The sequence below is a fragment of the Schistocerca nitens genome, chromosome 1 (genome assembly GCF_023898315.1).
Source record: "Schistocerca nitens isolate TAMUIC-IGC-003100 chromosome 1, iqSchNite1.1, whole genome shotgun sequence".
Classification (NCBI taxonomy): domain Eukaryota; kingdom Metazoa; phylum Arthropoda; class Insecta; order Orthoptera; family Acrididae; genus Schistocerca; species Schistocerca nitens.
Window position 1 is genome coordinate 1,078,606,278 of NC_064614.1, and position 21,961 is coordinate 1,078,628,238.

General features: G+C 42.2%; 1 protein-coding gene across 1 annotated transcript in view; it reads left to right on the forward strand.

Annotated features, from left to right (window-relative positions):
• The window catches only part of LOC126227854 (zinc finger protein 628), an 830,164-nt gene that overhangs the window by 616,541 nt on the left and 191,662 nt on the right, over positions 1 to 21,961 (forward strand). The gene's annotated exons all lie outside the window — the stretch shown is intronic.

Consider the following 21,961-nt stretch of genomic DNA (forward strand, 5'->3'; position numbering starts at 1 on the left):
GACGTTAATATAAAACGAGCTGTTTTCTTTGAACTACTGGACGAAGTATCAGCAGCTGCGTCAGCTCCGTGGGCGGGGATCGCGAGGGAAGGGGTGAGAGTGGGGGAGGAGGGTTATCTACGACTGCATCTCTATCCTTGTGGCCAGCAGATATAATCGCTCCACAAGTGACTGCAAATGAGATATGCATTTTCAGATGCTGCAGTCAGAAAAATTAATTGAGAACTATTTCTCTGAAGACGTATCTACAGTGACATTCGTCCAATGTCATTCTGCCTAGACGTCTTCGAATGCGTTACAATGACAGTGCTTAGTTTGGAAATACACATGTTTTATACTGGGTGGTTAGAAACGGCCTGAAAAGTTTCTAAGATTGTTGCAGGGCAAATCTTGCTGAAAAATAACTATCAAGAAAAAAAATCGGTACGTTGTGCCGTTTCCGAATTAATTAGAACGGAAGTTAGCCAATCAGGCCGTTGTGAGCGCAAATTCAAGCGGCCTGGCAGACACAATCAGTTGTCAAAAATGGTTCAAATGGCTCTGAGCACTATGGGACTTAACATCTTAGGTCATCAGTCCCCTAGAACTTAGAACTACTTAAACCTAACTAACTTAAGGACATCACACACATCCATGCCCGAGGCAGGATTCGAACCTGCGACCGTAGCAGTCCCGCGGTTCCAGACTGCAGTGCCTAGAACCGCACGGCCACCACGGCCGGCTAATCAGTTGTCCTCGTGGCGTAGACGATAGCGCACGAGACTGCCCAGCCTTTGGCTAAGGTCGATCCTTACTGTCGCTCCCTCGTTCGATTTTAGTAAACAAAACGAAGAATGCGTGTAGCCCCATCGTCTCTGGCTGATTTTCAATCCTAATTAATGGGAAACGGCGGAACTTATCGAATTTTTCCTTAACTGTTATTTCTCAGCACAAACTACCCAATAACACTGTTTCTGACCACGCTGTATAACCTACGGTTAACATCAAATCATTTTCCGTTCCTTCTTCATTCCAATCATACGTCTGTGGAACAACCGAGTAAAATGCGTATTCAAAACAAGACGAAAGCTTTCCACGTTGTTACTGACGCAGCTTCCCGCCGTAGCAAATCCAGCATTCCCTCCTTAATTAATCTTGCTACCAGTAATGACCTTATTCACTCAAAACATCTTGCAGTATTCTAAATATTCTATTAAATAAAAGTGAAATCTGGCGAATAGTGTTAAAGAATGGTGAAGAAACATGATTTCTCACTAATGAAACTAGTAAAAATATGTAGTAGTTAATAATGGATCAACTAAAAAATATATGAAAATTGGCTGTTCTCATAAGTTACCGAACTGCAGTCCCACTTTGAATATAATAATAATTAATAGTCATCGATACAAGCTGACAATTTCCCTGTGTGACTCTGGACTACTGAAATATGTTAAATTCTTCTATGAAGAGAAACTATATTCAGCACGAAGTTATCCAAGTTAAAGCTTTCCCGCCGTCAAAACACGGTATCAATTAAAATCCATCTACTCTGCTCCGATTGGACGAAGCTAACTGGCTTAACGGTATCCACTTCACGCGTTTTATTAACGCATCGAATGAGATGTTGAATAAACCACTGCAGATTTCACTAAACATATCAAAGAAAGAACAAAGTGCACGGACACTGTTGATACTAATTTATATGTAACACGATAAAACAAAATAACAAAACGGAATACTTTATACTACTGTAGGTAGCAAGTACTATTACACAAAATATTAATACACGAATTTTATATATATATATATATATATATATATATATATATATATATATATATATATATACCGAGAGATGAAACTTCCTGGCAGATTAAAACTGTGTGCCCGACCGAGACTCGAACTCGGGACCTTTGCCTTTCGCGGGCAAGTGCTCTACCAACTGAGCTACCCAAGCACGACTCACACCCCGTCCTCACAGCTTTACATCTGCCAGTACCTCGTCTCCTACCTTCCAAACTTTACAGAAGCTCTCCTGCGAACCTTGCAGAACTAGCACTCCTGAAAGAAAGGAGTGTGCGCTGATATGAAACTTCCTGGCAGATTAAAACTGTGTGCTGGACCGAGACTCGAACTCGGGACCTTTGTCTTTCGCAGGCAAGTGCTCTACCAACTGAGCTACCCAAGCACGACTCACGCCCCGTCCTCACAGGTTTACTTCTGCCAGTACCTCGTCTCCTACTCCGCTGCAGAGTGAAAATCTCATTCCGGAAACATCCCCCAGCCTGTGGCTAAGCCATGTCTCCGCAATATCCTTTCTTTCAGGAGTGCTTGCGAGTTCGCAGGAGAGCTTCTGTTAAGTTTGGAAGGTAGGAGACGAGGTACTGGCAGATGTAAAGCTGTGAGGATGGGGTGTGAGTCGTGCTTGGGTAGCTCAGGTGGTAGAGCACTGGCCCGCGAAAGGCAAAGATCCCGAGTTCGAGTCTCGGTCCGGCACACAGTTTTAATCTGCCAGGAAGTTTCATAGCAGCGCACACTCCGCTGCAGAGTGGAAGTCTCATTCTCTTTACCGAGAGATGTTAAGATAACACTTTAAATCCAAATCTCTCTCTCTCTCTCTCTGTCTGTCTCTCTCTCTCTCTCTCCACCTCCACTACTTCTTTCGTTATTTCTACTGCAGACTATTATCTACCATTTTCGCCGTTCCCCGAGCCAGTGTACTTCTTCTACGAGTACATATGGAGTACATATGAGATTCTATCGGCACTGCTGCCATCCTTTCTTTTAGTTTATAGCTTCCAATTGACTGGAAACTCATACTATCGGAAATGTTCTTAACACAATGTTAATGAGACTAAAGTTATGCCATAATTATGTCGATTACTCTAACATCATCTTAATAATTCTTATTGTTGTTATTATTATTTGTGTAACTCATTTGCTTTCCACGTTGTAGTCTAAACAGAATCCGAACCACACCTGGTCGGATGTGAGGGGGTGCTTGAAGGCCATAATCTTACCAGGTAAGGTGTCGACTGTTGACCACCGGGTTACGCGGATGGATGTGCGAGGGAGCGCGTGAATGAATGGCGGCGAAATTTGACTTAAAGATTAGTGTTTAACGTCTCGTTAGCGAGACCAGTACTCCCCCTCCCTCCCCCATGTTGCTTGGGCATCATTGCTGAACCTAGGACTATCCAGTCTGAAATTATTCACCCGACATTTCTTTGGCCCACTTGCAACTCAACAGCGCTGTTCTGTTACGCTGACTATACTAAGAGCAGAAACAAAATATTGATATTGCTTATCTAATGTATAAAAATCAATGGTTATTTGTTTGTTCGTATTTTATCCGCTGCCATACCGTTAATTCGCTTGCAAAAAAGCTTTGTCAACTTATTGCTTGCACTTGCGCGAAGTTTATAGGCACAGCGCAATTAAATTACATTAGGTGGCGCGCGTGATGTATTTGAAAGAGCATGGAAGTAGTGAGATGTTTCAGTGTGACAGAAACAAACAGATCAGTGTTTTATTTTGCCTTTCGCATCTAGATGCCGATAAATTTGAGTTATATCTAATCGAAAAATAGGTGTGCCAATTATTCTCTTTCGTAACATTAATCCACCCCTATTGTGTAATGGAACAAGACCCGCTTTGAAGGACGTGATGCCGAATGTCATCAAGGCAGCTATTCTTAATGGAAAGTCGAAAGGAGAAGATGTCCTTACTCCATGCATACCATAATTCCCACAGAAATGCCAGTGATTGAATCTAGAAAACCCATATTTTTCGTATTGCCAGTTGTATGTAGATTTTAATTGGTAGAGTGTTTAAACAGCGGGAAAGCTTTAACTTGCATGCTTTCGTGCTGAGAATAATTTGTTTACATACACGAGTCGGACAGACAAGGAATCTATATGTTTTTGCTGAGGACGGAAAAAAATATTGTCTACCTTAAAGCACTTCAATAATAAGGCCAACAAAATAAAATAAATAGCATTTATACTTCTCCATTATATATCATTCTATCTGAATAAATGTATTCATTATCGACAATAAAGTAAATATCGTTGTACCACTCCTAATTAAACAAGATGACTCTTTCAAAGTTCCACAATTATTTCGTCTGTCGATGGGCCACCTAAAGAAAATGTGTAATAAAATACTTGGATATTGTAATAAATGTTTTATTTTCGATGTTACTTGAAGATTGTCATTTAAATTTCAGTGTGGTAACAATAAACACACAAATATTCATTTTTAGTGACATATTTCAATAATAAACACATGTGTCATCGATCCATTCAAGGTGGCTGATTTTTTTCATTGAGCCAGGCAGTTTTCATGAGAATGGCTTACAGCGAAATAGCTTTTGAATACCATACACATCTAATTAATTTTAAATACATTTCAGTTTTTTATTTTTAGGTGTTTTTGTTGGAATCTAAAACGGAACAACACGTATTCGACGCCAAGGAAGCTAAAAGTAGCATTTCCCTCTTCGAAGGTAAAAAAGTGCATATGATTATCAAAACAATTACAAACTAAGTATTAGGAAAAGTATAATGAAAACATTACTTAAAGGTTGTCCATAGTGGCCTGTTTAGGCCTAATATTAGACAAAATTCGAAATGGCTCAGTCAAGGGAACTCGCAAGGCATTGCTTAAAGCACCTGATCTCCGTCCGCAGAACTTAACTTTGAATTGTGAATATGACAAAATGGTGTTAGTTGCTTGCACTTTTCAATGATGAGTCTAAAAATTTAATCAATATTACTATGTCAGTACGACGTTTCAATCATTAATACTTATTAATTACAAGTACGTAGTGCAAGTCTTACCTTCTTTCACTGTTGCTTTTGTCTTCGTGGCACTACTCACTACTAAAATGGCGAATATCTGGGAACATGAGGTAACTTAACGACTGCTGGACTGCACGTATTATCAGTATCTACAGAGAAATCAACGGACCCATCGATGGATCCGGTGCATCGATAGCAACCTTTTGAAGCTAAAGACGGAAACATTACAAATTACAAACAATAAGTAAATTTACTGATATTTCGCAACACCGATCCGCTACATTGATAGCCGCGCGGGATTAGCCGAGCGGTCTCGGGCATTGCAGTCATGGACTGTGCGGCTGATCCCTGCGGAGGTTTGAGTCCTCCCTCGGGCATGGGTGTGTGTGTTTGTCCTTAGGATAATTTAGGTTAAGTAGTGTGTAAGCTTAGGGACTGATGACCTTAGCAGTTAAGTCCCATAAGATTTCACACACATTTGAACATTTTTTCGCTACATTGATAAAATCGGTGGCCCTCTACTGCTCTCTGCCTTACATGTAGTGCGCGAAAATCTCCCCGAAGATCCCCCTGCTTCCGAATAAGAAATCTTCATAGACTTCATGGCAAATAGCGAAGTCAAAAGATAATTTAATAATCGCTCTTTGAATTTTTGTTATGGTTGGATGGTGTTTTCTGCACTGAAAACAAGAGCACGTCGTACCATTTTCAACAGCCTGCCGTTGCGAAACCGGATTCTCCGCGTTGGCTGCACTGACGACAAAATGCACAGCGTAGCTAAACATGAAAAACGTCCTCAGAGTGTCTATTTCTAATATTAAGCCCTTTCCGATAAATTCTGCTCTGAAAGCTAGGCCCAAGGGAATCACTAATAAATACTAAACGTCACAAATGGATTACAGACATTGGCTGCGAGTGGATATTGATTGAAATCAACGAGAAAAGTTGAAAATTTGTGTTGGACAGCGATTCGAACTCGGGTCTCCTGCCTCTTAGACGGTTGCTCTGACAACTTTTCTTTTCTATTTTGTTAATGATTGTTCGTTGCATTTGGTATGGGCATGGGCGGACATCATTTGACACACGTTGAAGTTCACCAGTGATCCGTTCAGTCAATTTTTTTCTTACAGAGGGCAGCAAGCCTTCTGACCGAACACGCTGAGCTACCGCGCCGGCTATCACTAAGCCATCCGAACGCAGTGGTCATCGAAGCTGCACGGACTACTTTAGCACAGTACGTCATAAAAAGTCTGGTGATTCGACCTGTTGTGGTGCCATTCATGGACAGCATTACAGGACGTGTTTTCCAACAGGATAACGATCGTCCACGTAGCGCTGTTGTAAGCCAATATGCTCTACAGAGTATCGATATGTTGCCTTGGCCTGCTCGATCACCAGACGTGTCTCAGTGGAGCACATATGGGATATCGCCGGACGACAATTCCAGCGTCATCCAGAACCAACATTAACCGTCCCCTGTGTTGACCGACCAAGTGCAACAGGCATGGAGTTCGATCCCACAAACTGACATCCGGCACCTCAACAACACAATGCATGCACGTTTGCTTGCTTGAATTCAATAATCTGGTTGTTACACCGGTTTTTAATGTACCAGCATTTCACATTTTCTGTGGCCTATCTCGCTCTTAAATTGACCCGTGATCTTGCAATGTTAATCACTTAAATATGTTAGCTAGACAGATGTATTCCCGACATTTCATCACTCTACATCAATTATTTTTGATTGTTACTACATTTTTTTCGTCAGTGTATTACTATCATCAGTAGAATTAGGTACACAACCAAAACGTCAAGTCAAAAATCATTCATAAGCCAAGATCGCACAAAATATTTTTCAATAGAACGAAAACCAGTGCAAGTTCGGAATTTTTATTTTCTGTTCATTCGATGACAGTTTTAGGGCCGAGACTCGTTTTCATATCATCAGAACATAGTCGAAAATGGCATTTCCGAAGATATCGAATAGGTGCAATGAACCTTTACAGTGCATACATCTTCGAAAATGCCGTTTTTGACTATGTTATCATGGTTCGAAAATGGGTCTCGGGCCGAAAATAGTCATCGAATGAATGAAAAGTAAAAATTTGCAAGTTGGACTGGTTTTTCGTTCTACTGATTAAATGAAGTTGCTGACCCATGCTACTCCATAATGCTGAAAGTTCGCAAAATATTTTTTATTCAATACAACCGGTTTCAATAGTCTTAGCTGTCATCGTAAGGTATTAAACTTTTTTTTTCGTGGTAAACCATTTTCATTTTTTGCTGGCCCTAATGCACAAGAAATCAAGTGGATAAAACGCCGCGCCCGCATCTCGTGGTCGTGCGGTAGCGTTCTCGCTTCCCACGCCAGGGTTCCCGGGTTCGATTCCCGGCGGGGTCAGGGATTTTCTCTGCCTCGTGATGGCTGGGTGTTGTGTGCTGACCTTAGGTTAGTTAGGTTTAAGTAGTTCTAAGTTCTATGGGACTGATGACCATAGATGTTAAGTCCCATAGTGCTCAGAGCCATTTTTTGATAAAACGCCACACATTATAAACTTTTGCCATCGCTAAAATATTTAAAAACAGAAAGCACCTTGTCCCAAAGGCCATGTCCATATACATATTGCTCACACATGCTTGTTACATGACATTGTTTGGACAAAGTGCTTTGTGTTTTCCAATATTTTAGTGATGACAAACGTTTATAATGTTCTGAGTTTTATCCACTTGACATATTGTGCATGAGGTGAACGTAACACGAACATATGTTACTACAAAAAAAGGTTTAAGACTGTTGAAAGCGGTTGTATTGAATAAAAAATATCTTGGCTTTTCAGTGGTTTTTAATAATTAAAGCACATGGCCCTTCAGTACTCTCATAATGAGAAAATTCAAAAGGTAAAGACTGTGGGAGACAGAGAAGGACTGCTCACAGCAAAATGGCGCTGCCTTTATTGACTAACGATGCTGAGACGTTACCTCGAGTGCCTCGAATCGTGGTAAAATTCTCATATTTGCGCTGAAATACTAATAGTTTGTATGTAGCGTCCACAGTTCGTGGTCTGGCGGTAGCGTTCTCGCTTCTCGAGCAGGGGTCCCGGGTTCGATTCCCGGAGGTGTCAGGGATTTTACCTGTCCCGAGATGACTGGGTGTTGTTGTGTCGTCTTCATCACCACCATTCATCCCTATTACGGTCGGTGGAAGGCTACGGCAAACCACCTCCATTGAGACCTTGCCTAGTACGGCGGTCTCCCGCATCGTTCCCCAGCGCTCTGTCAAAAAGCATGGGACTTCATTTCCATTTTGTATGTTTATTTATTTATTTATTTGTTTACACGTCAAGTTCTGTAGGACCAAATTGAGGAGCAAATCTCCAAGGTCATGGAACGTGTCAGTACATGAAATTACAACATGAAAGTAATAACAGATAAAAATAAATGTTCATGAACCTGAAGAAAAGTCAGTCCGTAAGTTTAAATAAACGCTATCAGCAGTACGATAAGAATCAGCTTAATTTTTCAAGGAACTCCTCGACAGAATAGAAGGAGCGACCCAAGAGAAAACTCTTCAGTTTCGATTTGAAAGCTCGTGGATTACTACTAAGATTTTTGGATTCGAGTGGCAGCTTATTGAAAATGGATGCAGCAGTATACTGTACACCTTTTTGCACAAGAGTTAAGGAAGTCCGATCCAAATGCATGTTTGATTTCTGCCGAGTATTAACCGAGTGAAAGCTGCTTATTCTTGGGAAAAACTAATATTGGTAACAAGAAACGACAATAAGGAATATACATATTGAGAGGCCAATGTCAAAATACCCAGACTCGTGAACAGAGGTTGACAAGAGTTTCGTCAACTCACACCACTTATTGCCCCAACCGCCCGTTTCTGAGCCAAAATATCCATGTAGAATGGGAAGATTTACCGCAAAATATAATACCATACGACATAAGCAAATAAAAATAAGCAAAGTAGACTAATTTTCGTGTCGAAGTGTTACTTTTGATACCGTTAGAACAGTAAAAATGGCAGTATTAAGTCTTTGAACAAGATCCTGGACATGGGCTTTCCACGACAGCTTACTATCTCTCTGAACACCTAGAAATTTGAACTGTTCAGTTTAACTAATCATATGCCCGTTATGTGAAATTAAAATGTCAGGTTTTGTTGAATTGTGTGTTAGAAATTGTAAAAACTGAGTATTACTGTGACTTAACGTTAGTTTATTTTCTACAAGCCATGAAGTGAGGTCATGTACTGCACTATTTGAAACCGAGCCAATGTTGCACACAACATCCTTTACAACCAAGCTAGTGTCATCAGCAAGCAGAAATATTTTAGAGTTATCCGTAATACTAGAGGGAATATCATTTATTTAAATAGCCGCGCGGGATTATCCGAGCGGTCTCATGCGCTGCAGTCATGGACTGTGCGGCTGATCCCGGCGGAGGTTTGGTTGGGCATGGGTGTGTGTGTTTGTCCTCAGGATGGTTTAGGTCAAGTAGTGTGTAAGCTTAGGGACTGATGACCTTAGCAGTTAATTCCCATAAGATTTCACACACATTTGAACATTTCTACGCCATGTCCTAATGTGATAGAGCCGTAATCGCATCGTCAACACATATAAATACGCTCAGCATAGCATCGTCATATAGATCTAAAATATGGTGTAAAACAGGCCACAACGTCCATACAGTCATTTTGCAACTGGCGTTATTGCACAAAACTTATTTCAGTGCACTAGCTACCAGAAATCTGGAGCGGCAGCAACACTGATTCCCCCCCACTTGACAGTACCCCGCTCAGATCCCACATCACAGCCGTTATCAACATTGTGAATAATGACCTTTTGCTGCCTGTTGCTGAAGTAAGAGGTGAACCAATTGTGAGTTACTCCCCGTATTCCGTAATGGTCCAACTTCTGGAGCAATATTTTGTGATGAACACAATCAAATTCCTTAGTTAAATCAAAAAATACGCCAAGTGTTCGAAACTTTTTGTTGAGCCCATCGAGTAACAGAGAAAAGAGAATGTAGCATTTTCAGTTGTTACACGACTTCTAAAGCCGAACTGTACATTTGCTAGCAAATGTACATTTGATAGCAAATGTAGCGCACTTCTTGCGAATTTGACGTTTGTTACATACCACCTTCACGGTGTTGCAGAGCTAGCGGTATAGTTGCAGGAATAAAAGCAGCGTAGGTGGTATATTTAGCGCATTTTAAAAAAAGATATCGATGCGTGCTAGTGAATGATTCGGCAGCCACACAAGGTGGTTGTCAGATGCGTTGTGACGTGCGTGTGTTGCGTGTGAGATGCGAGGGCACGGCCAGGGAGTGGAGCAGAGACAGGGCAGGCAGCCCCAGCCAGGGCGCTCCGTCACGGCTGCTGAATGTTGCAGCGGCCACGTGCCGCATAGATAACAATTAGCCAGCAGCAGCAGCAGCGGCTGCAGGAGCGGCAGCGGCGGCGGCGGCGGCGGCGGCGGCGGGCCCAGAGCACCTCGCGAATAATTACGGCCGAGACGCGACTCCGGACTCGCCAGCCTCCGGCCGGCTGAGCGGCGTGTGCCGGGCGGGGGCCGCCCCGGATTCCGACGTCTGCGTCATGCCGTCTCTCCTGTGCAGTGATCTACATCTGCATACTCCGCAAGCCACTTTGTGCTGCGAGGCGGATTTTACCTTGTCCCACCATCTTTCCTTTTCCACTCGTAAACAGACCTAGGGAAAAACGACTCTCTATATGACTCTGTATGAGCCCTAATTTCTCGAATATCTTCCTGGTCCTCACGCGCAATTTACACTACTGGCCATTAAAATTGCTACACCACGAAGACGACGTGCTACAGACGCGAAATTAACCGACAGGAAGAAGATGCTGTGATATGTAAACAATAACCTTTTCAGAGCATTCACACGAGGTTGGCGCCGGTGGCGACACCTAAAACGTACTGACATGAGGAAAGTTTCCAACCGATTTCTCATACACAAACAGCAGTTGACCGGCGTTGCCTGGTGAAACGTTGTTGTGATGCCTCTTGTAAGGAGGAGAAATGCGTACCATCACGTTTCCGACTTTGATAAAGGTCGGATTGTGGCCAATCGCGATTGAGGTTTATCGTATCGCGACATTGCTGCTCGCGTTGGTCGAGATCCAATGACTGTTAGCAGAACATGGAATCGGTGGGTTCAGGAGTGTAATACGGAACGCCGTCCTGGATCCCAACGGCCTCGTATCACTAGCAGTCAAGATGACAGGCATCTTACACGCATGGCTGCAACGGATCGTGGAGCCACGTCTCGACACTTGAGTCAACAGATGGGGACGTTTGCAAGACAACAACGATCTGCACGAACAGTTCGACGACGTTTGCAGCAGCATGGACTATCAGCTCGGAGACCATTGCTGCGGTTACCCTTGACGCTGCATCACAGACAGGAGCGCCTGTGATGGTGTACTCAACGACGAACCTGGGTGCACGAATGGCAAAACGTAATTTTTTTCGGATGAATCCAGGTTCTGTTTACAGCATCATCATGGTCGCATCCGTGTTTGGCGACATCGCGGTGAACGCACATTGGTAGCGTGTATTCGTCATCGCCATACTGGCGTATCACCCGGCGTGATGGTATGAGGTGCCATTGGTTACACTTCTCGGTCACCTCTTGTTCGCATTGACGGCACCTTGAACACTGGACGTTACATTTCAGATGTGTTACGACCGGTGGTTCTACCCTTCATTCGATCCCTGCGAAACCCTACATTTCAGCAGGATAACGCACGACCGCATGTTGCAGGTCCTGTACGGGCCTTTCTGGATACAGAAAATGTTCGACTGCTGCCCTGGCCAGCACATTCTCCGGATCTCTCACCAATTGAAACGTCTGGTCAATGGTGGCAGAGCAACTGGCTCGTCACAATACGAGAGTCACTACTCATGATGAACTGTGGTATCGTGTTGAAGCTGCATGGGCAGCTGTCCTACGGCCAGAGGTGGTTGTTCTGTGTACTGATTTCTCAGGATCTATGCACCCAAATTGAGTGATGATGTAATCACATGTCAGTTATAGTATAATATATTTGTCCAATGAATACCCGTTTATCATCTGCATTTCTTCTTGGTGTAGCAATTTTAATGGCCAGTAGTGTATGTTGGCAGAGTAGAATCGTTCGGAAGTTAGCTTCAAATCCCGGTTCTCTACGTTTCCTCAAGTGTCTCTGGAACAGAACATCGCCTTCCATCCATCGATTCCCATTTCAGTTTCCGAAGCATCTACGTGTCACTTGCCTGTTGTTCGAAGCTACCGGTAACAAATCTAGCATTCTGCCTCTGAATTGCTACGAAGTGTTCCTTTAATCTGTCCCGGTGGGGATCCCAAACATTCTAACAGTACTCAAGAATGGGTAGCACTAGCCTTCTATACACTGTCTCCTTTATAGAGCTACATGTTTCCAAAATCCTCCCAATAAATCAATAATTCGCCTTCCCTGCTACCAGACTGAAGTGCTCGTTCCATTTCACACCGCTATGCAGCGTTACACCTACATAATTAAAGTAACTGTGTCAAGCAGCTCACTACTAATGCTGTATTCAAACCTTACGGGATTGTCTGTCGTTACTTTGGATCAAAATGGTTCAAATGGCTCTGAGCACTATGGGACTTAACATCTGAGGTCATCGGTCCCCTAGAACTTAGAATTATTTAAACCTGACTAACCTAAGGGCAGCACACACATACACGCCCGAGGCAGGATTCGAACCTGCGGCCGTAGCAGTCGCGCGGTTCCAGACTGAAGAGCCTAGAACCGTTCGGCAACAGCGGCCGGCCGTTACGTTGGACAGTAACTCTTTTATGATGTCTGCGGCCATGTTTTGGCTCAATAACACACTCTTGTCTTGATCGCTATATACAAGGTGTTTCCATAAGAGTGCACAAAAATTACTAGGGCATAGAGAACTCTCTACTGAAGAATCTGAGGTACGAAACGTGGGGTCAGAGGAGCCAGGTTATGGAGATATGGAAGTAAAATTGCCTACCGCTTTGTTTATTTACATGTACATTCTTTATTTCCTGCAAGGAAACAAGCAGTTGCCAGAATTGTATCTGCCTGTGATGTGATTCGAAACAGGGATACTTGTCAGGTTGCGTCAGAATCTTGTTTGCCGATGTCACGCTTGTATTGAGGTTGGCGGCCGTGAGTTTCAGCACATTTTGTAAGATACAGTACAAATGGTACGTTGATTGTGTCAGTGACAGTATTTGCGGTTAAGTATAACTAAAGTAAAAAAAATCACAGTAATGTGTTTTTATTTGTCTCCTTAAGTTGGTTTCTCCAACCCCAGGTTTCCTACATTAAATTTTCAGTGGAGCATCCTCTATGTCCTGTCGCTTTAACAATTTCTTAACATGAGATCTGTTGTACAGAGAACTTACATTAAAAAGATGGAACAAACTTTTATGTAAACAAATATTTAGAATAATTGTAGTGACACGTAAAGTGATCATATGTCTCGTGGATACATAGTGTTTATCAAACTTTAAAATGTCTTAGTTACCATCAGAAGTCGGACCGGCTTTCGCCGTGCGGCGCGTTACAAAGTAAAAGTATTCGGACACCAGCTGGATGTAGCGTACGGCTTATAGTAAATATGATTTCTCACTTTAATTTTTAATGTGAAACAATTACTCCCCTCCTTAAATATTCAAACTACAGCATGCCCATGACATTTTAAAATTATTTTGTAGTGGTTTTTATCATGCGTCGAAAGGTGTGCGACTTTAATCATGTGACGTTGCATTTACAGAATTAACTTTTAAGAAGCAAGACTGTAATTGTTACATGTGCAGGAGAAATATACGAACATAGGATTAATACGTAATTATAGCTGGCAGTGTTACCTGTATAGAGGTCTGGAAACGCGCAGCTGCTACGGTCGCAGGTTGGAATCCTGCCTCGGACATGGATGTGTGATATCCTTCTGTTAGTTAAGTTTAAATAGTTCTAAGTCTAGGGGACTGATGACCTCAGATGTGAAGTCCCATAGTGCTCAGAGCCATTTGAACCTCTATAGAGGAGAAAGGAGCTCTAGTTAGAGGCCGGGAGAGGAAATAAACTTTGTATACGATATCTTAGATATGGGATCATACAAGAAACAGTTATGACAGTAACAGCATAATGATCATATGACAGTAAAAACCTCTGGTGACATTACATCTACATCTACATGACTACTCTGCAATTCACATTTAAGTGCTTGGCAGAGGGTTCATCGAACCACAATCATACTATCTCTCTACAATTCCACTCCCGAACAGTGCGCGGGAAAAACGAACACCTAAACTTTTCTGTTCGAGCTCTGATTTCTCTTATTTTATTTTGATGATCATTCCTACCTATGTAGGTTGGGCTCAACAAAATATTTTCGCATTCGGAAGAGAAAGTTGGTGACTGTAATTTCGTAAATAGATCTCGCCGCGACGAAAAACGTCTTTGCTTTAATAACTTCCATCCCAACTCGCGTATCGTATCTGCCACACTCTCTCCCCTATTACGTGATAATACAAAACGAGCTGCCCTTGTTTGGACCCTTTCGATGTCCTCCGTCAATCCCACCTAGTAAGGATCGCACACCGCGCAGCAATATTCTAGTAGAGGACGAACGAGTGTAGTGTAAGCTGTCTCTTAGTAGACTTGTTGCATCTTGTAAGTGTCCTGCCAATGAAACGCAACGTTTGGCTCGCCTTCCCCACAATATTATCTATGTGGTCTTTCCAACTGAAGTTGTTCGTAATTTTAACAAAAAAATGGTTCAAATGGCTCTGAGCACTATGGGACTCAACTGCTGAGGTCATTAGTCCCCTAGAACTTAGAACTAGTTAAACCTAACTAACCTAAGGACATCACAAACATCCATGCCCGAGGCAGGATTCGAACCTGCGACCGTAGCGGTCCTGCGGTTCCAGACTGCAGCGCCTTTAACCGCACGGCCACTTCGGCCGGCGTAATTTTAACACCCAGGTACTTAGTTTAATTGACAGACATTAATGACAGTATACTGTATTAACAATATTACGTATGTGACACACCTGTAGGTATTGTCTAAAGTCCAACATTATTGTGTGAATTCATATGTATTACACATAACATTCTACACAGATTGAAACCATAGTTGATACACAACCGAAATTACTTGTAATAATAAGAAGTCTTCGAGCGATTCACATGTCTGGGAACCTAATCCAAACGCTCGGACCTAGTCAATAGTCTGCCGTGTGGCACCGTGTTAAACGTTTTCCGAAAAAATAGGAATACACAGTCTGCCTGTTGCCATCCATAGTTCGCAGGATACCGTGCGAGAAAAGGGCAAGCTGAGTTTCGCACGAGCGATGCTTTCTAAATCCGTGCTGGTGTTAATATTCATACATACGTGTCGGTGCAGGTAATACTGGCTGTGTTATCGGATACCACGTACATGCACCGGCCGCTGTGGCCGAGCGGTTCTAAGCGGTTCATTCCGGAACCGCGCTGCTGCTACGGTCGCAGGTTCGAATCCTGCCTCGGGCATTGCTGTGTGTGATGTCCTTAGGTTAGTTAGGTTTAAGTAGTTCTAAGTCTAGGGGACTGATGACCTCAAATGTTAAGTCCCGTAGTGCTTAGAGCCATTTGAACCCCGTACATGCTTGCGCCCATAACAGATCAGCGTCTTGATCGTGACGAGTCACAAGTAGCCAGGATTATGTGAAAGCAGTCAAAGTTCTTTGTTGCCCAAGTGATATAATATTACTTTACAGAAGCTGCATTTCAAATATTTTAATATATTTTTTTTTCACCGATTCTTAGTTACCTAAGATACAAAGGGACCGTTTTGAATTTTACATTGCATTGTTTCCCATTTGCAGCAGATGGCGCTACAACCGACAGATATCAAGTGTACCTGTTTCTGCAATTAAGAACAGACGCAAACTTCCTGGCAGATTAAAATTGTGTTTTCGGACCGAGACTCGAACTCGGTACCTTTGCTTTTGTGGGTAAGTGCTCTACCAATTGAGCTACACTGTATGACTCACGCCCCAACAGCTTTACTTTCGCCAGTACCTCGTCTCCTACCTTCCAAACTTCACAGAAGCTCTCCTGCGAAACTTGGAGGAAGGATATTGCAGAGACATGGCTTTTCCACAGCCTGGGGGATGTTTCCAGAATGAGATTTTCAGTCTGCAGTGGAGTGTGCGCTGATATTAAACTTCCATGCTTGGGTAGCTCAGTTGGTAGAGCACTCGCCCACGAAAGGCACAGGTTCTGAGTTTGAGTCTCAGTCCGCCACACAATCTGCCAGGAAGTTTCATATCAGCGCATTCGCCGCTGCAAAGTGGAAATCTCATTCTGAGAACTGACCCATCATTTATGATGCAAATGTAAACCTTTGTGTTCTAACAGTCAATACTGATATTCAAACGTTACCTGAGTGTTGCAAAAGTGATTGTACACTACAAAAATATGGCTAAACATTGACATTTCTGGCAAATAAGCCACTCTTATGGTAACGTAGTTTTCTGTATCCTACAGCGTTGATTGTGGTCAGTCCGCAAACCAACGGAATGCTCGATTTCGGTGGCTGCCCTCGAACTAGGGCTGTTGATATTTTTAATAAATGTGGTATACGATATATCGATATTTAAAGAAATAAGATTATCGTTATTTCAATACATCGACGGAAAAATATCGACTGCACATTGTAAATACACGGACAGTTTTAGAGCTGTATAGTTAAGTTGCTGATTTATTATTAGATATTTTGTACATTATCAAGCTAGCAGCCTCCTTATCCCCCTTAGAGGAATAATTGAAAGGAAAACTTCGCTAACAATGGTAACTGCATGTAAGTGGCACGAACACTTCATCTCGACTTCCCTGTTTTTTTCATTTCTGCAAAAGCCAGAGACTTAGCACTTCTAGTGTCAAAATTGCGTGGTGCAGTTAAATGTTGCGGTTTCTGTTGGTAGCGCCGTTTACGTCAACATTTCCCCTGAGACGTCTCCGCCCATAGCAAAGACCAATCTTGTCATTTAGATCTTTGTTCATCAGTTTCGGCAACAGCTTTTGAAGAATGCCGATGTGAAGAAATAGCTCAATAGCTGCGTTAAAAATTGTTTTTAGTGCAATTGGTGAGCTGTTTCTTCACATTGGAAATCTTGTTATTCCGTTAACGCCGCCCCCCCCCCCCCCCCCCAGTACAACCGGACTTTTTATTTGTGCCACCTATACTTCCTTCATACAGTCAAAGAGAAAGACTGGACGTGATGAAAGCTCAAAGAGTAGTAAGAATCCATCGCACAGTGAAAGAAAAATATGTTCTACTACTATTTCAAAGGAACAGTTTCAAATATTTACCGAAAATTGCGACAAAGATATAATATAAAATAAAAATATTGGCACTCGATATAGCCTTTTCGATATCGATATATTGATGTAACAGACTATAAGTTTCGTCAATACGTACTGATACTTTTTGATAGTTCGTCGATGTATCGATATTTAATCAACAGCCCTACCTCGAACCCCACCTTCAGGGCGACTGATTTCGGTGTGTTCCCATCCAGCCGCCGTAACTGTCTTGCTGGCCGCTACCCAGCTACCGGCGGAATACAAACCACGACTGTTGTAATAAGGTGAAATGACCGTGAAGTGATAAAGACGCACGCACCTACTATAAATACACACATATCGTGTAAACACTCACACACTCACCGAAATCAGGCTCGCCAGGAGTGAGAGGCAAGGGGACTCACTGATACCAAACATCCCGATGGGAACAGAAACCTACTGCATAAACGTCGTTGTTCCTTGATCACGCTAAATGTAGTTTCTGAGCAGACATCGAAACAGCTAACCATATTGTACTGTACAATCAAATTTGCAACATTGAAGTATATTTGGAACATTAATGTCAACTGTTTGAACACAAATCTTGAATTTACATCGCAAATGAAATGTGAGTCAAATTCACTGATTCTTAATAGCAAAAAAGACACACTAGATATTTGTCGATTGGAGAGCCATCTTTCATGAAAGGGAAACAATTGTTTAAGTAAGCGGTACGTACTTTTAGGCGTAGATACAGGAAACATAGAGGATTCAATACATAGCAGATCTTATCCTTACGAGTTCATTTAATAAGCGCGAATGTGTATGTAGATGTAATCATTACTAATTTACCTATTACACTGCCCTCTACCAAATATGATAAATTATTTTAATAGTAATAAAAGAGAACTAGTAATAATAAAAGTTAGAGAGAGAGAACGGAAAGAACAATAGAAATGAAAAAGAAAGAAATTAGTCGTAATTAGAAAAAATTGTGGAGAAAGTGACAAGACTGTGACAATTTCTGGGTGATCTTAAGTAATCTCAGTGGCTGTCGTGCTGGACATTAATTTCCTTTTCTCATTAGCTTTAGGTTCGTGGTGGACAGTGTACTAAAGTATTTCCCGTTTGAGCACCTGTGTGGTAGCTTAGGTACTGAAGGTACAGTTTTCCTTTTAGAGTCGCCTTCGGTTCAGAAGACAATCTGACGGTTTAGTACGCCTGTTTTCCTTCATGGATACCTGGTATCTACCGTGCTCTCACTCCTCCCCCCCCCCTCTCTCTCTCTACCGTCCCCTTCTCCCCCGTCACGGCACGTGGAATCATTATGCGCCTCAGGGGGTCAGTGCAAACTTCAGTAGCTTCTTACATACACCACAAAGAAGAGCTTGGTAGGCCACATAAGACGGACAAACACTCACAATGCCTCATGATGTCAGCGTCTGACATTTCTTTTCTTTTCTAGCCCGATAGCGTTCCGGATAGGTCGTTAGTAACTGCAAAATCTTTCTTCCTGTACATAGAGCTACAAACTGGGCCATTGATTTACCGCTGGGAATAAAGCCCCAAGTAAAGCGCATATAGCGTATAGGTCGACATAAATAACAGACCATCGCCAGAAATGAACAGGACTTTGATATAGGAAATTTAATGTAGTAAATGAGACCGTAGTTCTCAAGTTACTCAAGAAAAACAAACGAAGGCGACCTTCAAACGAACACCGACGCCCACATTCAGCCCCCACCGGACAGGATTTCTACTATGTTGTTCATGTAACTCTCTCTTACCACTGTGGAAAAATTTGCGACTGCCTGAATTATATCTCACATTCGACCTTTTTTTGGACTTCATTGACTGGTCTTATTATGCCACCGGCTTAGTCGAGTATTTACAAATAATAAACTTGTCGTTTTTGTAAATTTTACCTAACTATTTTGTGAATTTTAACAGCATAAAACAAACAATTACATCGTTGTACTCGTCAGGCCTTCTGACTACGCAACTACTATGCTTGTAAGGGTTAAGTTTGCATCAAATTATGAGCGTAGTTAGTTTTAGCGTGAATTTTACAAAATTCACTTTTCTTTTAATACCTTCACGGTCACGTTTAAATTAATAATGCTTACGAAATAGCTGACCAAACAGCTGGCGTAAAATTTGTGGTAAGATCTTATGGGACCAAACTGCTATGGTCATCGGTCCCTAAGCTTATACACTACTTAATCTAACTTAAACTAACTTAGTCTAACGACAACACACACACCCATGCCCGAGGGAGGACTCGAACGTCCGATGGAATGAGCCACGCGGACCGTGCAAGACGCCTTAGACCGCGCCGCTATCCCGCGCGGTAAAACAGGTGGTGTAATAGTCCAAACAATAGAGACCGAAAAAGATCGAATATCGGGAGTGGTTCGTGTAGTCGGAAATTTTTGTGAGTGATGGGAGGAAGCGTCACGAACAACATACTAGAAATTCTGACTGATAAGGGATGGAGGTACATTTGAAAGTCATTTTTATACGTTTTTCTTGAATAACTAGAAAACCGTGGCCTCCGCCGAAAACGTATCCCAGAACAAAATTTAACTAATTTAAATTTCCTGCAGAGAGGTCCTCTTTATCGAGCGAGAAAATATGAAAATCTCGCGCGTGGTTTTGAAGGCCAGATATAACGTTGCAGGTTGCATAAAACGACATTTGTAGGAGCAGTTGAATCGCCTTGTACTATGTGATTGTATTCCACAAGCCACTATCTAGTGTAAGGTGACTCGACAGTAAAATTTCCACTGCATGTAACGCACTGCCTTCACTGACAACGACATCGATGCCTTTTTTTATTGCAGCAGCTTTTCAAAAGTGCATCTGTTTGTGGGATCGAGCCACAAGCTGCTTGCAGTTTGACTCTTTATCTCTTAGAATTACTTCACGTGACCACACATGAGTACTCAATGATCACTTAGTTCCCTTGTGTTTTCTGAGATAAGTTATCAGCTGTGTTCTGCATGATTTTTTTCTAGGGTTTAAGGACAAATGATTGACAGGATCGCACTTGGTGGCAAGGAACTTCCACGAAGGCGAGGCGAAAGGCCCCTCGTATCGATTCAGTGTTTTCGTCTTCGACAGCCGTCGCTATCATTAAGTTGGGTCGCATATTTACGGCCCCATTGCTGTAAACTGTAGCGGAGCCGATAAATAAGAATTCATTGGAGGCCCTTTTCCTTTATGGAATGGCGTCCAGACACGAATTCTTCGCCTCGCTGTCCTAATGTTATTGAAAATCGACACAAACGCCCAGTGCTGCGAATGTTTACTGACGCGGCTGTATAAAAAAATTACGCTGAATTCGCTCCGCTGGTGGGCGGAGAAATTTAGTTTTGTCTCGGAATTAGGAAATAAGTCCTCGCGGTTATTATGACTACCAGTGAGATAACTGCGGAAACGGCGGCGCTTTTTATTCCATTTGGCATTTATTGCTAGCGAAAACTTCATCGTAGTCGACGATAAATATTTAGTGGAAACAGTGTGCAGAGAAATACTCGCAAAGCGGGCTCGCTTAAGAATTGCGCTGGAAGTCGCCGCTGCACATCATATCTGTGTCAGTTCAGCTGAGCTGTCGTCGGAATTGAGAGTTTACAAGAGAGCAACTCAATGAAAATCTGAAGTTACGTTATTTGACGAAAAATGTTGGCTTCTATTTTATCACTGTATTCGTAACTTTCTCTAATGTTTCCTCTTTCGCACAGGAGCTCGGAAAAGGTAATTAATATGGCCCATGTAAGTTTGAAAGTAAATCGAGACATCTTCATTCCTTACTTGTTAAACCCATCTGATTTTCAACCTCTTGTTGTAGCTCCAAGTTTCAAAAGATTTCTAATCGTTTCATTTCTGTTTTTCCCACAGTCCACTCACAGAGAGCTGTGCTCCAAGTATAGCTTTCGTGAATATTTTTCCTCATCAGGACTTATGTTTGTTGAAGTTAGCAAATACTTATTTTTCATATAAAACACCTTTGCCTTGTACAGTATTTGCTACTATGTTTAACCTGCACATTCCTTCTTTAGCTATTCTGTTTCACAGGTAGCAGAATCCATCCACCTGTTCGAGGGTCTCTTCTTCACGACTGACACTGAGCCATCCTGCATTCTTTATGTTTACGTGGGTCTTATAGCCATCAGCTAAAGCACTTTCATTTCATTAAACAGCCGACACAATTTTTCTGGGAAACGTATCATGCTGATTTTTGTCCATCACAAACAATAAACAACGACGTCATAATCTTTCAACAACAGGACTGGTGTGAAATAGTATACCTGTTTCAGATGTGACGGATTCTAACAAAACAATGGACTTGCTGTCATCTATTCCTTTTTCTCTTTCTTTGTCTTTTTCTTAATAAGTCTTCTGACGTTTTTGATCGAACTGACAACAGACCGACCAGAGAAGTAGGTTCTCTCCACCACTGTTTAATGTTTTCGGTATTTGTTTACGTAACAGTTAACTTAGCTAACATTCACATTTATCAACCAACCTGTTTAGTCATACTTATGTGTTATTAATTCTGCTGAAATAAAAACTGGCTTCTGAATCACAGAAGTCGTCACATACGTTTCTTCTCACCCAAAACTTATACCCATATATACTGGAAATTTCAAAGCATTTGTAAGCTGGTGTACATTTATGCGCCATTCAGAAGCTACTGTCTACCGACTGGCCGTCTCCCTCTGACTACAATCACATAGCCAGTACTCTATTTCTTATTCTGACTGATCTGCAGTAAGTGAGTGTGTATCGCGTTCAAGGCAATAAGAGACGCACC